The 22,762-nt window shown below is 44.1% G+C and overlaps 1 pseudogene; it reads left to right on the top strand.

Annotated features, from left to right (window-relative positions):
- Positions 1-1,201: 1,201 nt before the first annotated feature.
- LOC146563446 (uncharacterized) lies at positions 1,202-2,064 on the top strand (annotated as a pseudogene).
- Positions 2,065-22,762: the final 20,698 nt, after the last annotated feature.

Below are 22,762 nucleotides of genomic sequence, written 5' to 3'. Positions count from 1 at the left end.
CTGAATGTTTGAATGTTTGCAGTTTCAGGTCCTACTGATCAGTTTTAAGTACTGTAGAAAGTGAGCAGCAATTTAATCGAGTCCTGGGATGAAATGGGACAAAAGGGTAATGTGACAGCCACATTAGTTCCCTTCCCTCGTTTAACAACGTGTAAGCAAACTGCTTTAACCTGCAATTTACTGCATGTTGTTAGGCTGCATGGTTCAACCACAGTCTGCTAACCACATGTGGTGAGCAAAGGTTTTGAGGTCTTGCTTGAGCTACTGATGAAGTTTTATTAATGCTTGTTACGTTTCCCAACCACATTTCATCTCGATGGTCCAAGGCTTACATCTTTAAGCTCACAAATATACTTCTGTAATTAATCAGTAACCAATTTATTACTTTAAGTTACAGTGTGAGGGGCATTGATGAACATAAATCAGATTTAACTGGATTATGTGTTTAGGTCAAGAGACACAGACCTTCATCTTCAAGAGGCTCTTCTTAAAAGTCTGATCACGATGTTTGTGTTTGTCTGCAGCATCACTGCAGCAGAGAGGGTATAACACAAGGCCACAGTCATGTGGTATTCTGTCCTGCTATTAAGTGAATAAAATACTGAAAAAACATCTAGACACTAAATACAGTCACTGGCCACTTCATTAGTTGCCAGTACTGTTTTGGACCTTCTTTCACCTTCAGAACTGCCTTAATTCTTTGTGGCACAGATTCAACAAAGACCTGGAAACATTCCTCACAGATTCAGTTTCATATTGACATGATAGCATCACACAGTTGCTTCAGATTTGTCGGCTGTGCATCCATGTTGCAAATCTCCTGGTCCACCACATGCCAAAGATAATCTGCTGGATTCACATCTGTTATAAAATGAGTATACTGTGGTCATAAAACGATGGGCATGGTCAGCAGCACAGCTCAGGGAGGTTGTACCTCTGGAGAGGCCCCTGAAGTTTTTACCAGTGAAAAGAACGGAGGTTTCCTCACAGTGTTTCCTAGTGTTTCATCAACAAAGGAGAATTTATTCCTCAGACTGTGCAAAATTTCTTTCATGGTTATCCTGCTGCAAGGGTGAGCTCTGAGATGGGCCCAAGCCATGCTTGCTCCTCAGCAGTCTTTATTTAACCTGATATGTCAAACCCAATTATTGTGGAAGACTGCTCCGACTCTGGAGAAGAGTTATGCTTTCTGTTTTTTTAAATGAGCAGTAATGATACTTGTAATAAATGTAGCCTTTATGCAGCTCTGGAGGCCTGGATCGCTGAATTGGACACTCGAAATCCCACCCTTGAAAACCCTGTAGCTGGTCAGGCCCCTGTAGCAGGAGCAGTGGAAGGTGGCGTAGGCCCTGCTAACTGTCCCCCAGCAGGTTATCCTGAGCAGACGGGAAAACATGATGGCTGGGTGACGGTGAGGAGGGAGCATAGTCTTAAACAGAAGTCCTGGAACACCACCAACGTGTTCATGTGTCTAACTGTTTCCTCCACTCGGCGACACACCCGCCAGGGATCAAACTCTGGTAATTGCTGATTCCGTTCTGAGACACGTGAAGACAGCAGCAACCATAGTCAATTGTCTTCCAGGGGCCAGAGCAGGCGACACTGAGGGTAAACCTGAATTCAGTAAAAGTATAATTCACATCAGCAATAATGACACCCGGTTACATCAATCAGATGTCACTAAAATCAATATTGAATCAGTGTGTAACTTTGCCAAAACAATGTCAGACTGTAGTTTTCTCTGGTCCCCTCCCCAATCAGTTGCAGTCTCACACACCTCTGCAGCTTCTCTCCTCCTGTTATCCCCATAACACCCCATCTCCACTGAGACTGTGTCAGCTCCCAAACACAAAAAAACAAACTAAAAACCAGCAAAAACATGACTTAACCCTTGTGCTCCCCTTCGGGGCAGCTCCGGACCCCGGGGGTCCCAGAGTACCCCTGGGTCGCATTTCACAGGCCCCGTACACCCACGTTTCCCTCCCTGAATGCCGCTCCCGTTTCAATTTTTCTCCTAGTTTCAGGCAGGCTCTATCACGTTCGTCCATGGGAGGCCACTGTTAAATGCAGTGTTGGGACTAACGCGTTATTAAGTAACGTGTTACAGTAACTACGTTATTATTGTGGTAACGAGCACGGTAACTAGTTATTATGCCAAAACCAGGAACGCGTTAGTCGTTACTGGGATTTAGATAGGGTCGTTACTCGTTACTTCGTGTGGTGGCTATCGCGGAGCTCCCACAGATTCAGTAACATTAGCAAGTGGTGGAAGCCAGCAGGTGGATGAAGGAAAGGGGATGCAGGAGGAGGAGAGACCCGAAGCGGCCACTGGTCCGAGTGTCAGGTGAACTGAACTTCAGGTAAGAAGTTATGACCTGCAGTCTCTCTGGGTCAGATATAAACCAAGTTTAGGTGGAGTTTATTTTCGTTGTGCTGACTTTTTCTGTACTGCGTGCTAGCTAGCATGACGGAGTTTCTATACAGCTGGGTGGTGCTATGTTACTGATGTGGAACTTTATTTTGTTCATATGGTTAATTATTAGAGTTGCCAACCGTCCCGTAAAAAACGGAATCGTCTGGTATTCAGAGAAATTATTACGCGTTTCTTATTGAGGTGAAAAGGAACAGTTTGTCCCGGACTTCAGCTACAATGAAAAAGACACAAAGCTGGAGTTATTCTGTCGTTACACTGCACAGCTGCCTCTTCTCCTCTCATCCTCTCACCCTCCCTCTCCTGTTTCTACTTTAATCATGAAACTTATCAATGATCAGCTGATCGGCTTTTCTCTCTTGTTTATTTATCGTCCACTTTGCGCCAGAAAGAGGAAACCAGCGGATGTAGCGCTAAACAACAGCAGCACGTTTAAGCTTGATCAGCTGTTGTTAGAATTTATTTAATATTAATTTCTAGTATCAGCTGATGTTTGCTGGAGCCACAGCTGCAAAGCTGCTGGTCATGATGTCGGTTTGGAAACATGAAGATGAAACCAGGAGATGTCCTTACTGGATCATCAGAGCTGAACAGGTGATGGAGAAACAGGTTTACCTTTTAGGTGACATGAATGAGTTGAAGTTATGAACTGTTTCTGAGAGACAAATAACACCAGGATCCTTTTTTAGGTAGCTGACAGCTGGTAACTGTGCAGGGGCGGGTCTAGCAAAGTGTTGCCAGGGGGCCAGGTAGGGCATTAACAGGGAGAGGGGGGCACAAAGAAATATTTTCTTATTCTCATTTCAAATGTCTAGCTTTTAATAAATAATTATCTGAGTCTTACAACAAACGATTGATAGATTGATGCATATATACCATCAGAACAGTGAACATCACTGTCACAGCAGTGTTTATTTTCATTCAAAGGCTTTATGATTTTTGCTATAATGGTGGGTCGGTCTCTAGTCAAAATGCCCGGGCTGATTTTTTGTCCCAGTCCAGCCCTGTATGCAGCTCATCTGCAGTCTGCTGTTACCTACATCTTCCTATTCAGAAGGCAGAATTTCTGAGTTCTGAGTACAATCGAAAGCACCACGACTGCAGTTTTTGTGTTGGATGTAAAAGGCGCACATGACTCTGTGACGTAGGCTAGAATCATGGCAGCAGTCAATGACGGTCCAGGCGTGGGATTTCTCTCGTGGAAATATGCACATTATCTTTTCCTTTCTGTTGGTAGGTGGCACAGTGCACTTGTGGCAAGTAAGCAAGCTAGAAGACTGGCACTCTTGCTGGGTATCCAGTTAGCAACACATTAACAAGAGAAGTCTGAGTAAAAGTTACTTTCCCTAGTAACTAGTTACTTTGAAAGTAACGAGTAACTTGAAGTAACTGAGTTACTTTTGATGGAAGTAACTAGTAATGTAACTAAGTTACTAATTTAAAGTAACTTACCCAACACTGCTTAAATGTAAAAAAATAAAAGAAAGAAAGAAAGAAAGAAAGAAAGAAAGAACGAACAATACAGTGTCCTCAACAGCACCTTGACTTAATAATTGATCAACAAATCGATTTACTCTGCCTTACTGAAACCTGGTTACAGCAGGATAATTATGTAAGTTTAAATGAATTAACACCCCTGAGTCATACTAACTATCAGAGCCTTTGAAGCACATTATTAATTAAACAAAGATCAATACAGAGTTTTAATTTATTTGAAAGCCTGATGGTGAGCCTTGTCCATCTCAGCTGGAAATTCAGATTAAAATTTTAAAAAGACCCCCGTAAAGCTAGAACATCTTAATATTCATCACTGATTGAAGAACATAAGAACAACCCTAAGTTTCTCTTCAGCACTGTAGCCAGACAAACAAAGTGTCAGAGCACTGTTGAGCCAACCATCCCTTTAATGTTAACTAGTGATGACTTCATGAACTTCTTCACAAATAAAATTTTAACGATTAGAGAAAAAATGACCCATAATCATCCCACAGATGTAACATTATCTACAGCTACTTTCAGTATCATTGACATTCATTTAGAGTCTTTTTCTCCAATTGATCTTTCTGAGTTAACTTCACTAATTACTTTCATCGTATCATCATCGTGTCTTTTAGACCCCATTCCTACAAGACTGCTCAAAGAAGTCCTGCCATTATTAATGCCATCCATCCATCTTCATCCGCTTTATCCGGGGCCGGGTCGCGGCCATCACTCGCGAACAAGACCCTGAGATACTTGAACTCCTCCACTTGGGGCAGGAACTCATCCCCGACCCGGAGTGGGCACTCCACCCTTTTCCGGCTGAGAACCATGAACTCAGATTTGGAGGTGCTGATCCTCATTCCCGCTGCTTCACACTCGGCTGCGAACCGTTCCAGTGCGAGCTGGAGGCCTTCACCCGATGAAGCCAACAGAACCACATCATCCGCGAAAAGCAGAGATGAGATTCTGAGGCCACCGAAGTGAAAGCCCTCCACCACTTGGCTGCGCCTAGAAATCCTGTCCATAAAAATTATGAACAGAATCGGTGACAAAGGGCAGTCCTAGCGGAGCCCATCACCCACCGGGAACGAGTCTGACTTATTGCTGGCAATGCGAACCAAGCTCTTGCAACGGTTGTATAGGGATCGAATGGCCCGTAGCAATGGGCCAGACACCCCATACTCCCGCAACACCTTCCACAGGACACCCCGAGGGACACGGTCGAATGCCTTCTCCAAGTCCACAAAACACATGTAGACTGGTTGGGCAAACTCCCATGCACCCTCAAGTATCCTGGAGAGGATGAAGAGCTGGTCCAGTGTTCCGCGACCAGGACGGAAACCGCATTGTTCCTCCTGTATCCGAGGTTCGACTAGCGGACGAACTCTCCTTTCCAGCACCCTGGCATAGACTTTCCCAGGGAGGCTGAGGAGTGTGATCCCCCTGTAGTTGGAACACACCCTCCGGTCCCCTTTCTTAAAGATGGGGACCACCACCCCGGTCTGCCAGTCCACAGGTACTGCCCCTGATCTCCACGCAACATTGCAGAGGCGTGTCAACCAGGACAGCCCTACAACGTCCAGAGCCTTCAGGAACTCGGGGCGGACCTCATCAACACCAGGGGCTCTGCCACCAAGGAGTTGTTTAACTGCCTCAGTGACCTCGCCCCCGGAAATTGGCGGGTCATTCCCCTCATCCCCAGACTCTGCTTCCTCCTCGAAAGACGTGTCAGTGGGATTAAGGAGGTCCTCGAAGTATTCCTTCCACCGCCTGACAATTTTCTCAGTCGACGTCAGCAGCGCTCCGCCAGCTCTATACACAGTGCAGGTAGAGCACCGCTTTCCCCTCCTGAGACGCCTGACGGTTTGCCAGAATCTCTTCGAGGCAGTCCGAAAGTCTTTTTCCATGGCCTCTCCGAACTCCTCCCACACCCGAGTTTTTGCTTCAGCCACTGCCCAAGCCGCATTCCGCTTGGCCTGTCGATACCTGTTGGCTGCCTCCGGAGTCCCACAGGCTAACCAAGCCCGATAGGACTCCCTCTTCAGCCTGGTGGCTCCCTTCACCTCTGGTGTCCACCATTTGGTTCGGGGATTACCACCACGGCAGGCACCAACCACCTTGCGGCCGCAGCTCAATGCAGCAGCTTCGGCAATGGAGATGCTGAACATGGTCCATTCGGACTCAATGTCCCCAGTCTCCCTCGGAATGCTTTTAAAGCTCTGCCGGAGGTGTGCGTTAAAGATCTTGCGGACTGGGGCCTCTGCTAGACGTTCCCAGCACACCCTCGCAACACGTTTAGGTGCACCGGGTCTGTCCAGCGTCCTCCCCCGCCACCTGATCCAACTCACCACCAGGTGGTGATCAGTTGACAGTTCAGCCCCTCTCTTTACCCGAGTGTCCAGAACATATGGTCGCAGGTCTGGTGATACGATTACAAAATCGATCATCGACCTGCGGCCTAGAGCGTCCTGGTGCCACGTGCACTTATGGACACTCTTATGTTCGAACAAGGTGTTCGTTATGGCCAAACTGTGAGTTACACAGAAGTCCAATAACAAAACACCGCTCGGGTTCAGATCAGGGAGTCCGTTCCTCCCAATCATGCCCCTCCAGGTCTCGCTGTCGTTACCCACGTGAGCATTGAAGTCTCCCAGCAGGACAACAGAGTCTCCAGGTGAAGCACCTTCCAGCACCCCACCCAGGGACTCTAAGAAGGCTGGGTACTCTGAACTGCCACTCGGTGCATAAGTGCAGATGACAGTCAGGACCCGTTCCCCGACCCTAAGGCGCAGGGAGCAAATCCTCTCATCCACCGGGAAGAACCCCAACGTACCGGCAGCAAGCCGAGGGGATATTAGAATACCCACCCCAGCCCGCCGCCTCTCAGCAGGGGCAACTCCAGCCTGAGACAGAGTCCAGCCCCTCTCCAGGAGACTGGTTCCAGAGCCCAAGCCATGTGTAGAGGTGAGCCCGACTATATCTAGCCGGTACCTCTCAACCTCACGCACTAACTCAGGCTCCTTCCCCACCAGAGAGGTGACATTCCATGTCCCAATTGCCAGCCTTGGCAGCCGGGGATCAGTCCACCAGGGCCTCTGCTCCTGGCCGCCGCCCGGCACACAATGCACCCAACCCCTATGGCGCCTCCTGCAGGTGGTGGGCCTGCGGGAGGATGGACCCATGTCCTCTTTTCGGGCTGTGCCCGGCCAGGCCCCATGGACTAAGGCCCGGCCACCAGACGCTCGCCCTCGGGCACCCTCCCCAGGCCTGGTTCCAGGGCGGGGCCCCGGTAACCCTATCCCGGGCAGGGTAAACTGTTCCCTCGATGTTTTTCTCATAAGGGTCTTCTGAGTCACTCTTTGTCTGGTCCCTCACCCAAGACCAATTTGCCATGGGAGACCCTACCAGGGGGCAAAGGTCCCCAGACAACATAGCCCCTGGGATCCCTGTGACACACAAACCCCTCCACCACGATAAGGTAGCGATTCACGGAGAGGCATTAATTAATGCTTCACTCTTAAATATAATCAACCTATATCTAATAATCAGCTGTGTACCACAGGCCTTCAAGCTGGCAGTAGTTAAACCTTTACTCAAAAAGCATCTCTAGACCCAGCAGTCTTAGCTAATTATAGGCCAATCATATAGGCATTACCTCGGCCTCCAGTAACACTGTGAGGAAACTGAGTCATTTTTGACCAGGAAATGTGCTTTAATGCACATATTAAACAAGTATGTAGCACTGCTTTATCCTGTCTCAGAGTGATGCTGAAGAACTAGTTCATGCATATGTTACTTCTAGACTGGACTACTGTAATTCATTATTATCAGGATGTCCTAAAAACACCTTGAAAAGACTTCAGTTAATCCAAAATGTTGCAGCAAGAGTCCTGACGGGGACTAGAAAGAGAGAGGTGATGGTGATGGCGATGGCATTCATTTCACTCTCCTTGAAGCTCGGTGTGCTATTCTGGCAATAGACTGGAGCGAGGCAAAGAGTATGTAAAGGGACAATAAGAGGAAATGAAGGGAGAAAAAAAACATATGGCTGAGAAAAGCAAAGGAAGAAAAAAAGGATTAGAACCTAAATTCTAAAGCTGCAGCTTTGCATACGGCAGCTCTAAGATCCCAATGACATGTAATCATAGACTGTATATAAACATGGGCCAGTGTGATGTCATTGATTTGTAGACTTTAATTTTGAACAAAGGGCAACCTCTGGGTACACTTCATCATACTATTTATTCATCTCTGGCTCTCACAGCATGTCTTTTGTTCTGTCTTCCTTCTCTCACCCAAACTGGTGCCGGCAGATGCCTGCCCCTCCCTGCACAGCAAATCCAGCATTTCCAAATTAACACTGTCGGATTTGATTTCAACACTATTAAAGTGTCTATATGGGTCCACACCAGAGAGTGTTAATTTAACTCTTTTTGGAGAGTTGGTACGTTAACTCTGATTTAGTGTTAAACACCAAATCTGTCTGGAGTTGATAATTTAACACTTGGTGTTAAGAGTTTATATATTAACTCTCAAAGAGTATTTTAGTTTAACTACGTAAGAGTTATCTTCTAATTCATTCTAAAAAGCGGGAATTTTACTGTTCTGAACTTCTAGAAATTTCTTTTGGAAATAAACATTTACTAAAAAGATGCAATGGTTTTTGAAAAACATTTATTCTGAACTGTGCACCACAATTTCAAAACATTATCTGAAAGATGTAACAGTGTACATGTTCTCACTTTCATTAGAATTGTGTTTATCAAAAGGTCTGACATGGTAAATGCAAATAACAGCATCTCATCACTTATTTCTTCAATACAATATGCATGTCCTTCATTCATCCCTTTGTGGAACTTCAACGCACTTCTGCTCTCCCCCATATTCCATCTTCACAAGCATATCCTGTGTGGAGATTGAATAAAAATTAGTTGACACTAATTAATGGCACAAATAATCCAGTAAACAATTGCAGCACAGAAAAAAAAAGGAATCCTCTTTGAGCCATTACTTGTGTAAAGTATTTTCCCAAAAGACAAGGACACAGGCAACAGGTAATACTGAACTAAATGTAAAACCTCAACCTTTTTCATTTTTACCTAAACCGTGTGCACAAAACTCTGGAGGGATCTATGCTAACGTAGAACCCAGTCAGGACGCCTGCTACTGCTGTTTGCTCGGTTTTTTTTTATGGGCGATCGTTTTCAGGCTTCAAGTAGCACCATTATACCAACATTTCACATTCTAGACATTGTTTTAGGTGTATTTGACCAAAAGTTTGACTGAAAATTCACATGCAAGCTTTTTTCAAGGCTGTGGTATTTGCCCGCAAACAATACCTTTCAGCTAGCTAAAACAGAATGTTATGCTATCAGCGAGCAACATGGCTAATGCCTTCCACACAGCTTTGTCTCAACTCCAAAGAGCCACAGAAGTAAAAGCTAATAATAATAATTGAAACAATCTTTGAAAAAATGACTTACCAAGCATGGCAAACAACTCAAATATGTAGAGCAAAATGTTCTGAAACGGCTTCACTTCAGCTTCGATTGGAGCCGTGCTGGGGGCGGAGTCTGTGAATTTACTCTGTTGGTGTCATAGCCCCTGTAGGAGTTCAGAGTTAAGAGGTCAAGGGTTAATGTTTCCATTGTAACACCTCCAGATTTGACAGAGAAACACTCATTTTTAACACTCGATTTTAACTACTATCATTTTACACCTCAGAGTTACATTAAAAGAATGTGACTCTACTTAGAGTAAAATTAACTCTACTTATGCAAGAAGACTACTAACACCAAAACATTTAACACTTTTGAATTTGCTGTGTGATCTGTCACAGTAGCAGCAGCACACTGTATGATTTTGAGGAGTGGACCCAAAATGCAGACACCAAGGAACATGGAAAAAAAACGTAAATGTTAACAGAAAGCGAGCCATTACGGAGCCCCGCAGGGGACATGGGAGAAAAAAAATTAAGACGGACCTTTGCGAGATCTCGCAAAACAAACTCGGGATCTTGCAAAACTTTTGCGAGATCTCGCAAAAGTTGAATTCCAACAATGGCGGCAGCTACTTAGTTGTAATATTACTCTTTCTGGGTCACAAAATACACTTTTAAGATATTTTGAGGCGTGAATGTAGTTGTGTAAACGTCAGATATCTGCTCGGTTTACAAGACATCGCATATTTGCAAAAGTGCTCCGACGTTTTCGGAGATCTGACACCCACCATCTCGAAGCTAACGGGAGGTCGAGACCTACTACAGCCGGGAGGAACACCGCTTTCCTGGCACATCGTGCCTCGACCTCCCGGTCGGCTTCGAGCTGGCGGCTAAAACTTTTGCGAGATCTCGCAAAAGTTTTGCGAGATTTCGCAAAAGTCCGTCTTAATTTTTTTTTCTCCCATGTCCCCTGCGGGGCTCCGTAAGCCATTTATTGAGGATGATAAAAGATTAAAAAACAAAGGCAAAGGTGAAGCTAAACATTAACCCAAACCGGGGAAACTAAAGATAAACATTAAAAAAAAACATGAAACTTGATGTGGATATAAAGATACCTGGAAAAGTGGCAAAAAGGACAACAGGCAACCTTTTTAAAGCTGCATATCTTGCGTTATGTGGTGATTATTCACACGGCTCTGTTGGTGCCTGTCTGCTTGCTCAAATAAAATATTTAATCTCATTTTGTTCATTGTTCAATAATCATGTTTTTATGAAAAAACAATTAGATTGAGAAAAAGACAAACTTTATGTACATTAGAACTTTTCACAGTGGTCACTATTCAACATCAAAGAAAAGGGCGGTGTGAATGTGATGTCTGAGTAACGGCGCTTTATTACGCCCAACACAATACATAAGCCCTCAATCCAGCACACTGATATCCTTCGTGTGAACCCTGACTCTGGGCGATCTTCTGACTCCCGAGATTCATCCACGATTCCTCCACGTTTGAAAACTGGCTTGAAGACGCATCATATGTGCCAATGTCAGCGTGGAGCGCTGTCCCCCCGCCCTCACAAGCCTGGACCAACGACAGGGACGAGGAAGAGGCGGTTCTCCGGAGATCGTGAGGGTGTTTGGAAATACAATGAAGGATCATCAATACTATGACCTGAAGATCTCAGATGCTGCTGTGCATTGTTACTTTGGGCATGTTGAGTTCCACCTTTGGAGCACTAACCCTTGGGCCTGATATGTCCCTTCATCTGGGGTTGTTTCATATTCAATTTTGCATTTGGAAGATTAATATCAAGATTTGTTGGACTTCTTGGATTTCAGAAGTCCAAAGTCAACTCCAAGGCGAGGCAGCCCCATGTCATTTCTTAGGTTGACCCTGCATGAGCTTTGTACAGGTCATTTGGCAGTAACCTTCCCATTCACATAGCCCCCTTCAACACTGAGTACATCATCTATCAAAAACATCTTGATTTTGGTGTTGTACAGTTTGCTGTAGGAATCAGTCAGCATCGAGAAACAGTGAGAAGTTGGTGATTGGAAAGTTTTAATTAATAGTATATAACCTACAGCCTTAGGACCCTAGGCACCCTGGTCCAGATTTCCAAGACCCTTCCTCAGTTTTCTTCGAGTGAGGACTTGAACTTTATCGTCAAACGGCTCTTTTTATTCGTATAAATGATTTGTACAAATCTTTTTATTTGTATAAATGCATTTTCACCCTTTTATTTTGAAAAAATATTTATTTTGAAAAGCGAAATGTGATTCTCTCTCTGATCCTCTCTCTAAAGTTAGAGAGTGGATCACATTTGGTGTTAATAGTTTCATTTGTTTAGAAGCAATATTAGTCCTGCCTTCCAGGCATCGGACCACTATCACGCATTAGCTAGGTCTTTCACTTTGAAAGCAAATGAGACAGGCTGCAGATGGTCCGTGCTGAATTATCGATCGATTTGGTGAGTTTGAATGCAGAAAAACAGTGTTATAAAGTAGTAGCTGAGAGTAAAGTGTTGGGTTTGCTGATGGTTAGTGATTTGTGTTTGCAGGTACAGTGAGCTGTCTGGAAGAAAGACTGGCTCAACTTCATTTAGCCACATCACCTGAGCAGGAGTCACCTGAGTCAGACCTGAACCATCAAAGTGTGAGTGACAGGGTGTCTTTAAGCACCTTTGAATCATACGTGAAAGGCATGGTGGGTAATGTAGTCTCTAATATTGGAAAATTTAATAGAGTTTGAAAGAAATCTCGGTCCCGGGTTTCTCCGTGGATCGGGTTTCCTCCGAGGCGTGGGCACCTATAAGCAGAGTTTTGTCTTTACCCTATAAGATTCAAAATTATTCAAAGTAACACTCAGGTATGCTGTTCAGCAGGTTAGTTACAGCGCCGGGAGTAGCTTGGGAGAACAAGGAAACACAGACTGCTTCAGGTTGCTTTCCCAAAATCAACTCAAAGGTTTATTCATCAGACAACAGTTTATATAGAGGAAAAAGGTTCGTGTGTCAGCAGGTTCTCAGTTCAGACCGGTACAGACCAAATAAGGAAGCGTCTTCCTGCCCTCTGAGCAAAGAAGTATCCTTTGTATAGTTTATCAGTTCAGCTACAATTTATGATTATCCCAGCGAAATACACTCCTAGACATAGAATACAGAGTTCTTTCATTAGTGAATTCTGAAACAAACCACCTGGCCTTTAACAAGCTCTTTTCTAGGAGATAAAGAAGGGAGGATGGGAGTAAGGAAGTGATCTCTGTGGTGTTTTCGACTTTGAGGTACCAGCCTGTGATTCTTACACATTAATTCTTGGGTCACAGAGAAAGAGAAAAACAACTAGTAAATGGGCCTTATTGAGTAACAGTTTTCCTGTATAATATCACTATAAAACAATATCCTGTAAATGCTACCATGGTATCAAAATATCACAACAGTTCCCTCCTTTTATCATGAAATGATAACATAGTATAAAGACAGAATGTAATAATATAATCTAAAGACAAATCATAAACATAAAACAAATCATAAATGTAACTGGTCCTTCGAGCAAGCTTAATATCAAAAATTCTGAGAGCGTATACATGGTATCACACAACAGACAATAATCATCAAAAACAAAATAATACATGCTGCAACGGTTACAAAGGCTACAATTAGTTCCTTCCATTTTCCAAACGTGTCCTGCAGCCACTTGTCTAGCCACTGACCGTGGCCTGTATTGGCAATTAGTTCTATCTTCAATGCTTCAAGTCTATTCATAGCTTGTGTGAATGAATCGTTAGGGGCGGTATTATTGGGAATGAAAGTACAGCAAACATCTCTGTAAACGTTATGTGAGTAAGCGGAGCGTTTTGTACGTCTGCTGGATACAGGCAGATCAGAGGTTTGTTGTATTAGTAGTTCTTGGGCTAAAGTTACTAGACCACAGGTACCGGTCCAATTAACAGGTAGAGCTAATCTAAGAGTATTATTGCACATCCAATAAGCATGTGGGATTGGTCTAGTTAGGCGCGTGACCATGTGTGATTTAACTAACTCCCCCCAGTCAGTATCATTTAATACACCTTCTGGGGGAACAATGATCGATTCTCCGCTCGAACTTGAACTGTGTGTGTGTTCCTCCAGATATGATAAAACTTCAGCCACAGAGACAGCTAGCCATGTCTCATTACAGCGTGCACCTGGGGAGTCAGAGAAAAATGTATAGTTATCCTTTGTATAATCTATGTGTGTGTCTGGGCCCGTTAACTTTAGTCTGCGCAGACATATCATACTAGTATTAAAATGGAAAGGGATCTGTCCTAGGGGTAGTGAGGGCTTTAACCTAGTCTTAGGGCGTTTCATTGGGGCGCAGGTCCCTGCGGTGTCATCAGATAACTTCAATAATTCGCCTAATGGAGTCTCAGGGTTAGTTGGTGTGTGTGTCTAAGTAAGCAGTCGAGAGGGCTCAGAGTCAACTGTAAAGTGTCTTTAAGGAGAGCATTATCTCTGCCGATTTTCTCTAGTCCCTCAGTGAGGGGGAAACTGGATATGGGGTATCCTACTATAACCTGTTCTGGATTACCCTTTGAACAGACATAACAGTTACTGTTTCCTAAATCACGAGCGGCTGTTCTGGCATTTTCATACCAGGAGTTAACTCCTGCTCTAGGGGGCGCATAAAATGGTTTATTAGTGGCATCTATGTTGCTATTTACTGATTGTGAGGAGCGTATTAAGTAGGTGTCTCGCAAAATAGAGCACGAGGTATTGTCAGCAAAATATGACCTGCAGAAATGTGAACATGGTTGCAGTTTACAATACAAAATAGCAAAGAAAAATCCTAAGGTTAATGCGATAGATATGATAAATAACCTAAATATATAAGAAAATATATAAGAAAAACAGTTCTTCAGTTGTCTCCTGGCCTGGTCCCAGGTTCGAGAGACATTGAATAAGCGTCGTATGATGACAATGGGCATTTCATTTTCTCCATTATCAGGATGAAATGAGTCTAGCTTTATCAGATTAGACATCATGTGGTACTCTCGGCTTTCTGTTCCTGCTGGATGTTTGAGTACCTTGTTGTTGTTCAGGTGAAGCATCAAAGAGCTCTTTGAGTCTTGGCTCTTTCAGGCGTTGTGTGTTAATCAGTGATTGCGTGTGTGTAGGTGTTTTGGATCCGGGCGTTGGCTCGCCGGAGACGTCGTCTGCTTGATCCGACGCCTGAGATGGTCTGGTTGGGCTGGTCTTAACCCTGCTGGCATGAATCCACTGAGGTTGTCCGTCTGTGAGGATGCTGGTTCTTCGTCACTGCCAGTACAGTCTGGGGGCTGGAAAACGCGGCCTCCCCGAGTGTCCTTGGTTTTAGCGACTTCACCAACACCGCATCTCCTTGTCTCCACTGGTGGAACTGTGGAGGGGAAAGGCTGAGAGAGACAAACTTTCTGATAGTTATTATTCAGTGTTTCTACCAGGTTGTGAACATAGTCGGACAATGCAGTGTCTATGTCCCCTTCCAATAGCGGTGCCCCTCTGGAGGCTGACCATGGTGTTGGAAATGGTCTTCCCATGATTATTTCAAATGGAGATAATTTGGTTGCTGCGGATGGAGTCATAATGTATGAAATGGAAAATCTGGTTGTGATAAATGCTGATGTTTCGCTTTTGGTCTCCCTATATTAGTTCGTGCACATGTTAGACAGGTTGCTAATATGCTTTTTACTGCATGTGATGTTTTCTCAATTACAAATCTTGGTTTTATTGCCCCTATTACCCCTCTTTGTCCGACATGACTCACACAGTGAAAATGTCGGACAAGGACTGGCATCAGGGAATATGGGAGGGCAATCAAACCCTCAAAATTTTGTATAGGCCATCTCTGTCATCTAAGGTACAGTCATTATCCTCCCAATAGGTGTAATCAGATGCAGAGGCCTGCTCTTGTATAAAGTTTAAATCAACATTTGTTTCTAAATAGTCTGGGAGTGTAACAAGTGGCAACTGTAGGGGCACAGATAATACTTCCTGTGGAGGTGGGAGCTGTGATGCAGCTGCAGCCTTGGCAGTCACGTCTACTAGAGCATTACCTGCTGCTTCGTCTGTGTCAGCTGTACTGTGTCCTTTCGTTTTTACAACTGCAACGGCCGATGGCAGCTGTATAGCCTGCAAAAGTCTTTGAACAAAATCAGAATTTAGCAATTGATTTTCCGTCAGCAGATCTAAATCCTCTTTGTCTCCACAATGTGCCAAAGTCATGTACGACACCAAACGCATAACGGCTGTCCGTGTAAATTGTCACACGCTTATCCACATGTAGCTCACAGGCGCGTATTAAAGCCATGAGCTCTGCTTTTTGTGCTGAGTGAAATGGTAATGAGTGAGCCTCTAGTATGATGTCAGGCAATGTCACCACTGAATAGCCACAAAGAAATGAGTTGTCATTTGGTTTTGAACAGGACCCGTCCACATAAACCGTGGCTGAGTCTGGGATTGGTGTTTGCTCTAAATCTGGACGTGATGCTGTGGATTCCTGTATACGTGTCATGCAGTCATGGACGTCAAGCTCGTCTGAACCATCCTGTCGGTCAGAGGAACACAGCATACGAATAAGTAAGTGTGCTGGCGAATTGGGTGTGCTGTTTGCTTTTATAGTGAGATTTGCTGTTGAAGTCAGTGTAGCTTCATAACCTGAGCGACGTTGTGCAGTCATATGTTGTGTAGTTATGTTTGCTAGAATGGTCGTGACCTGGTGATTGGTGTGTAGAATAGTGTCATGTGAGAGTGTAAGCTTCTCGCAGTCCCTTATCATGATAGAGCAAGCTGCTACCGCCCTCAGGCAGGCCGGCATTCCCTGAACAACCACAGGCAGCACCTTTGAGTGGCGCAGGTCAGCACTCCTTTTAATGCATTGAAAGAGGCAGTCATTTCTGTGGATCACAGTATTCGAGGAGGCTTGTCTTTTTTTACAACAGTCACGCAGAATGTGGTCATGAAAAGAACAGTCTGGTATCCACTGTCTGCAATAGTTCACCATGCCCAGGAAGGACAACATTTCCTTCTGTGTAGTGGGCTGAGGGACGGAGGTCACAGCTTTGACCCTGTCTGCAGTCATGGAACGTTTTCCGTGAGACAGTGTGAATCCCAAATGTTGAACAGAAGTCTGACAGTACTGCATTTTCTTTGCCGATGCTTTGTGGCCAGTCTGTTGGAGGTGCTGGAGAAGCATGTGTGTAGCAGTTTGACATAATTCCTCACTCGGAGCACAGAGGAGGAGGTCATCCAGTACAGCCCTCCGGAGGAGTGAAGCTGTCCAGGGTAGCACGGACCACCATTGAGAAAGCAGCAGGGCTATCTACCATGCCTTGTGGCAAACGTGTCCAGGTGTACTGCTTATTTCTATGTGTGAATGCAAATATCGGCTGTGTGTCTTCATGCACAGGCACTGAGAAAAAAAGCGGAACACAGGTCCACCACGGTAAAATGTATAGCTGTGGATGGAATGGATGTCAATATGCTGGGAACGTCTGAGAGGTGGCAGAGGCATAATGACTGCATTAATTTGCCTTAAGTCTTGTATGAAACGCCATACGCCAGGTTTGTTAGGCTTTGGCACAGGATTGACAGGAGTGTTATATGGAGATACTGTGGGCTTTATTACTCCTGTAATCAATAAATCTCCTATGATGACATCAAGGGCTGCGGCTTTTTCGGCGGAAATGGGATATTGCTTGACATATACTGGCTTGTTGTTTTTCAGCTGTGCGTGATAAGGTGTGCAGTCAATAAATCACTGGTGTGAGCAGTTATCATGTTGTTGAACAGTGTGAGAGAGACAAAAGTGTGGCTCCCAGTCATGGGATTACCTGGTAGTGGCGTCTGTACACGTTTTTTTGGCACAGTGTGTGACATAGAGTACCGGACAAAAAGGATGTTGCTTTCATTCTCTGCTGAGGCGTCCAGCTGACACAGAGGCTGTTCCTTCTCCATGATGTCGGTGCATAGGGCAGAAAAAACATAAGCTGTTATCAGTGTCAGCAAACATTTCACCCTTTGTGTTAAATGAAATACACAAATTCATTTTTGCTCTGGGTGTCTGCGGCTGCTGGAAAACTGAGCTAAATTTGCACCTCTAGCTTGTCTACCTTGTGGATTAAAATTCAGGTTGTAAGACTCCAGCCTAGATGTGGGGCCATTATTGCATGCTTCCCTTTGTTGCCAGTTACCTTGACTGGAAGAGCTCTGCTGACGCCTAGTGGCAGGAGCTTGTCCTGCATTTTGTGGTTGAGGCGCGCGTGCTCTAGTGGAAGCTGCAAATTGACACGCCCTAGACCAATGTCCTATCTTTCCACAGCAAAAACACACATCTCTACTCTTATCTTTCTGTCCTCTGAAACCTCCCTGCTGTGCTGGGGCAGGTGGTACTCTTGCATACATTAGTTTCTCACTTTCTTCTGGATCTGTCTGAGATCTTTGAATTATTCTGACCCATGTTCAGTGACTTCCAGAGGGGTTTACACGCTTGAAGGATTTATGTTAGTATTTTTAGCTGAGGCACAGCTGAGGTTACTTTAATTTTATTGCTAGCAATTTTTGTTTTTTGTTTTTGGTAAGCAACTTCTCACTTAACGAGCAACTTCTCGCAAAACAACAGGCAACTTCCTGTGTCTCTCTGCTTTTAATTTACTTTATTCGGGGACTAAGGAAGTCGTCAGTGTATCCCATTTATCTGGGCCACTAAGTAAAACTTCATCAGCATATCCCGTTTCTTTATGGATCGATCACTGAGAAAGGTATAATACAGTCCCATATAAATATAAAAGACACGTATTTACCTTTGGGGGATCGGAAGGTCGGGGGTTCGATTCCCCTTAACAGCTACCCAGAGGTACCCCTGAGCAAGGTACCGTCCCTACACACTGCTCCCCGGGCGCCCAATGGCTGCCCACTGCTTCACTGAGTGAATGGGTTAAATGCAGAGAGGGATTTCCCCACGGGGCTCAATAAAGTACAATAATGTACACACTTTCTTCTTCTTCTTCTTCTTGTCAGCGGATCCCACTTCTGACACCAAGTTGAAAGAAATCTCGGTCCCGGGTTTCTCCGTGGATCGGGTTTCCTCCGAGGCGTGGGCACCTATAAGCAGAGTTTTGTCTTTACCCTATAAGATTCAAAATTATTCAAAGTAACACTCAGGTATGCCGTTCAGCAGGTTAGTTACAGCGCCGGGAGTAGCTTGGGAGAACAAGGAAACACAGACTGCTTCAGGTTGCTTTCCCAAAATCAACTCAAAGGTTTATTCATCAGACAACAGTTTATATAGAGGAAAAAGGTTTGTGTGTCAGCAGGTTCTCAGTTCAGACCGGTACAGACCAAATAAGGAAGCGTCTTCCTGCCCTCTGAGCAAAGAAGTATCCTTTGTATAGTTTATCAGTTCAGCTACAATTTATGATTATCCCAGCAAAATACAAAGGACCGTCCTGTAAACCGGCAATAAACCAGAATACCAATATAAAGATTTTTCTTTATATTACCAGTGGCCAAGTAAGTTACAAAACTCAGTGGATCAAAAATTAAAAGGACTGCCACGCCCAGACCCAACCCCGCCCAGGCAAAGCCCACATCGGCAGCACAACTGATCAGGTGAGCTGACTTCTCATCTGATCAGTTGTGCTGCCTTAAATAGACCAAAATGGAACTTTTTGGCCAAAATGCAAAACGCTATGTGTGGCGGAAAACTAACACTGCACATCACTCTGAACACACCATCCCCACTGTCAAATATGGTGGTGGCAGCATCATGCTCTGGGGGGGCTTCTCTTCAGCAGGGACGGGGAAGCTGGTCAGAGTTGATGGGAAGATGGATGGAGCCAAATACAGGGCAGTCTTGGAAGAAAACCTCTTGGAGTCTGTGAAAGACTTGAGACTGGGACGGAGCTTCACCTTCTAGCAGGACAAATCACAACAGGATCCCAGCAGTGATAGGATTTAGGATGGGACTCCCCCAGAGATGAAGATGGAGGCTTGGATGGAGCTCTGAGGGAAAGCGGTGAGACAAAGGTTACACAAATGAGAGTCTGACAGGCAGGATGACAGAAGAGCAGTGAGATTTAAAGTATATGGAATGGGAGCTGATTAGCTCACACAAGGTGGGCAAGACAATGACTGGAGTATAGTAATGAAGTCAGCAATGAAACAAAGGCTTGAGAGCTATCAGTCCATAAAGAGAGATAAGAAGAGAGCCTGTAATAAGGCTCAGAGGTAATTGGAGGCCAGGAGAGGCTATTATACAAAGTTTAGAGAACAAAGTTTTTGTAAAGACGAACAGAAATGTGGATAAAAATGGAAAAGAGTTTGTTACCACCACCAGCTCCATGTCATGGCTTTCCAGGACTTTTTTGAGGTAAAAATATGACATCAGAGTCAAAACTGATGTACGACAAATAGCTTGATGATGACCAGCAGCTCAGTCATTAAATATTGAGGAAATCTGGTTGCAGAAATAGCAGCATCTATTCCAAAAGTGTGATCTGAGCATCATTTAGGGGCTGATACCCCACCTGAGAAGCAGTTTTTAAAAAATACTAAGAATTTAAACATTGAGTGACTGATAAGAGTTGAAAAGAAAGGAAAAGATGTAAGTAAGGAAGTAGCTGTTGATTGAAGTCTGATGAAGCTACAGAGCAAAGTGGAGTCACATGACATTAGCTGCAGCTCAACGTTAAAGACAGACTGACATAATACGTGAAGAGAATATGGGGAGGAGAAGTTAGTGAGAAGGATACAGATTGAAACTGATGGCAAAAAGGCTTCAGGAAGACTTGAAGATGTCAGGAGAGACAAGACAAAGCCTCGAATAAAAGCCTGAGGGCCATCAGAGGCAAGGAGAGTTAAACCAGAAGTGGTGATAATCCTCACAAGGCCATCAGAAAGTCTTTGACTTTATTTATTTTCTGCTGTGTTTTACTTGCATCTATTTGTGAGTGTAAACACAAAATATATATTTTATGTGCTGGAATGTGCAGAAAATAGGTTTAAATGTTAAACACATTTCTTCCAGTCAGAGAATGTTGCATATAATTAAGTTTTTGCTTGATGCATAAAGTTAAAAGATTAAAACTAATAAAACAAGTTATAAAAAGGGACTTTTGTATTTTTGTATGTCTACATTTTGTATGATGGATTATATAGAAAAAGTAGACAAATAAATAGACAAAAAACTCATTAATATCAAAGCTGAATGTTTGTGGAAGTAGTTTTTAGTTTGTTTTTAGTTTTAGCTATTTTAGGGGGATATCTGTGTGTGCAGGTGACTATTACTGTGCATAATTATTAGGCAACTTAACAAAAAACTAATATATACCCATTTCAATTATTTATTTTTACCAGTGAAACCAATATAACATCTCCACATTCACAAATATACATTTCTGACATTCAAAAACAAAACAAAAACAAATCAGCGACCAATATAGCCACCTTTCTTTTCAAGGACACTCAAAAGCCTGCCATCCATGGATTCTGTCAGTGTTTTGATCTGTTCACCATCAACATTGCGTGCAGCAGCAACCACAGCCTCCCAGACACTGTTCAGAGAGGTGTACTGTTTTCCCTCCTTGTAAATCTCACATTTGATGATGGACCACAGGTTCTCAATGGGGTTCAGATCAGGTGAACAAGGAGGCCATGTCATTAGTTTTTCTTCTTTTATACCCTTTCTTGCCAGCCACGCTGTGGAGTACTTGGACGCGTGTGATGGAGCATTGTCCTGCATGAAAATCATGTTTTTCTTGAAGGATGCAGACTTCTTCCTGTACCACTGCTTGAAGAAGGTGTCTTCCAGAAACTGGCAGTAGGACTGGGAGTTGAGCTTGACTCCATCCTCAACCCGAAAAGGCCCCACAAGCTCATCTTTGATGATACCAGCCCAAACCAGTACTCCACCTCCACCTTGCTGGCGTCTGAGTGGGACTGGAGCTCTCTGCCCTTTACCAATCCAGCCACGGGCCCATCCATCAAGACTCACTCTCATTTCATCAGTCCATAAAACCTTAGAAAAACCAGTCTTGAGATATTTCTTGGCCCAGTCTTGACGTTTCAGCTTGTGTGTCTTGTTCAGTGGTGGTCGTCTTTCAGCCTTTCTTACCTTGGCCATGTCTCTGAGTATTGCACACCTTGTGCTTTTGGGCACTCCAGTGATGTTGCAGCTCTGAAATATGGCCAAACTGGTGGCAAGTGGCATCTTGGCAGCTGCACGCTTGACTTTTCTCAGTTCATGGGCAGTTATTTTGCGCCTTGGTTTTTCCACACGCCTCTTGCGACCCTGTTGACTATTTTGAATGAAACGCTTGATTGTTCGATGATCACGCTTCAGAAGCTTTCCAATTTTGAGACTGCTGCATCCCTCTGCAAGATATCTCACTATTTTTGACTTTTCTGAGCCTGTCAAGTCCTTCTTTTGACCCATTTTGCCAAAGGAAAGGACGTTGCCTAATAATTATGCACACCTGATATAGGGTGTTGATGTCATTAGACCACACCCCTTCTCATTACAGGGATGCACATCACCTAATATGCTTAATTGGTAGTAGGCTTTCGAGCCTATACAGCTTGGAGTAAGACAACATGCATGAAGAGGATGATGTGGACAAAATACTCATTTGCCTAATAATTCTGCACTCCCTGTATGTGTATTTTCATTTATTGAGATTGTGTACTGTACAATGTTTGTGGAATGTTAGAATTTGGTAAACTCACCTGAGAGTAAATAATGGTTTAGTCCTTAACAGCTGAGAGTATTTAAGGCTGTCATTAGACAGAGGAGTGATTGCTGTTAGAAGGCTTGACCTGCTATTGACTGTCATGGTTTAGATATATGTAGGCAAATAAACACCTCTTGCTTCCACCATACTTTGTCTTAGTCTCCATCTTCACTGTAAATCAAGCTACAAAAGGTTGCCTTGTTACACAGAGGGAAGCAGGAATCCAGGAGAGAACATAACATAGCAAAAAGGGTTGGATGGTGAGGACCGACAGACCATGACCCTTATGACCTTTGATCTTATTCAGTAAACTGAGTAGCCATTTAAGAACAAGACTGGTTCTTCAGCCATGGGGGGAATTAAAAGATTGAGGGTGAGCTAAAGCACTTTTGCAAAAAAGTACAAAAGAGAGAGGGAAAAAACCCAACTTGAAAATGTGTGCACATCCATTTCAGCCAATGCCATATGTTTGTTTGAGAGAGGGGGAGGCAAGTTATGAAAACACGTTTTAAACCCATAAATACAAGAGATTTAGAGAGGAAAACTGAGTCCACCAGTGAGAGTCGTCAGTTTCAAATGTGCCATCAGCTAAGCAGCAGGCAATGGTCGTTCTGTGTGACTGGCTGAAATCAATCAAAACTGTAAATCGCATCCAGTTGGCTGTGA

Source organism: Mchenga conophoros, linkage group LG11, assembly GCF_057382185.1.
Source record: "Mchenga conophoros isolate Kocher_MC1m ecotype Shallow Benthic linkage group LG11, M_conophoros_male_GT1.1, whole genome shotgun sequence".
NCBI classification, from domain to species: Eukaryota; Metazoa; Chordata; class Actinopteri; order Cichliformes; family Cichlidae; genus Mchenga; species Mchenga conophoros.
This window is presented reverse-complemented; position numbering and strand designations above follow the sequence as displayed.